Source organism: Fundulus heteroclitus, unplaced genomic scaffold (genome assembly GCF_011125445.2).
Source record: "Fundulus heteroclitus isolate FHET01 unplaced genomic scaffold, MU-UCD_Fhet_4.1 scaffold_121, whole genome shotgun sequence".
NCBI lineage: Eukaryota > Metazoa > Chordata > Actinopteri > Cyprinodontiformes > Fundulidae > Fundulus > Fundulus heteroclitus.
Genome location: NW_023396533.1, coordinates 50,746 through 52,500, shown reverse-complemented (window position 1 = coordinate 52,500; position 1,755 = coordinate 50,746).

The following is a 1,755-nucleotide window of genomic DNA, read 5'->3' as shown; positions in this document are numbered from 1 at the left end:
CTGAAGCTACTGCCAGTCAGTTAGGAAGAGAGCCACTTTGACACTGCACCAGTCATACCAGCCATATCTTCAATCTGTTTATTAGGATAACATGGTCGACCGAATCGAAGGCTGAGGAGAGGTCCAACAGAAGTAAAACAGTACATCTTCCTCAGTCAGCACCCATCAAGATATCATTAGACACTTTGGTTGAGGCTGTTGCAGGAACGGGAGCTTGGAAATTGGCCTGAAGTTCTTTAGGTCTGATTGGTCATGGCCTGTTTTTTTTTTTTTTTAGTTTTGGTTCTACAACAGCATGTTTAAACTACCTGGGAAATACACCGGTATAGTATAACTTTACAAGATGTTAAACCGCCCTCATTTTAATAGAGGGGGAAGACAGCACTTTTTTGTAAGAGTTCTTACAAAATATTATTTATTCTTGTAATTTCCAAATAAAAAAAAAAAGGTCGGCAGTCTCTGGCACTGGTATTTTGGGGGGTCTTTGGCAGAAAGGTTTGGGAACTCCTGCACTAGAGGATGGTTTCATTTTGGGCATCAATGCCAAGATATCCTCCAATGAAACAGATTTAAAAGTCAAGTCAAATTTATTTCCATATCACATTTCGACAGCAAGGCAGTTCAAACACGAAAACATAAAAAACATCAAACACATTGAAATGGTCACCGGTTGTGAGACCAGTAAGTAACAAACATTAATTTTTATCAGCTGAAAACATAAATACACATCAAATACTTTAGCCAATGGTCCTATTATCATGGGTCAAAAGCAACTCTAAACAGGTGGGTTTTAAGTCTTGATTTAAAGTAACTCAGTGTTTCGCTGCTTTCTGCAAGTTTGTTCCATATTTGTGTAGCCTATAAGCTGAATGCTGCTTCTCCATGTTTGGTTCTGGTCTACCCTACCTATCCAGAACCAGAAAATCTCAGTGGTCTGGAGGGTTGATACATAGGGCTGGGTATCATCTAGGATGAGCCGATTAACAAAACAAAACCAGCCAAATATTATATTTATGTTCAATTTATTGAACACTGATATATTAACAGGAAAATAAAGTGCATTTGGTTCAATGCATTTAACGTATCACAGAAACCAAAAATGTGCCCAAACGTCTGATTTTAGGGACGAAGGTGCTTCTAAAATCCTGTCCGCCAATCCGCAAGTTCGTCTCACTTGCACTTCCTCGCTGTGAACAGTAATGGTGCGCTGTAATAACGCCCCCTAGGGGTTCGGAGGTTATCGAATTTAAAAGCCAGAATATCTATATTAAATTATTTTTAAAAACATCAATATAAATCTTTGTATAAATTTGTATGCACAGCCCTATTGATACAGCAACAACAGGTCTTTAATATATTTTGGTGCTAAGCCAATCAGTGATTTGTAAACTATCAGAAGTATTTGAAAGTTTGAGTCTGAGCTACAGGGAGCCAGTGTAAGGACTTTAAAACTGGGGAGGTGTGCTCTATCTTCCTGGTTTTAGTGAGAATGCGAGCAACAGCGTTCTGAATCAGCTGCAGTTGTCTGATTTATTTTTTTGGGCTGAACTGTAAAAACCGACCAGGTGTTAGAGGGGGCTGCAACATGAGCTAGACTGCAGGAAGAAGGAGGGGTAATTTTCTCTTTTATATCCCTGGTCTTTCAGCCTGGAGGTTTCCACAGCAGACACAGACAGAACTGTTGAGTATGGTGATAAGGGGCAGAGTGGTGGAGCTCCTCCCGAAGCCCACGGTCATCTCCAAAGTTTGGAGCGT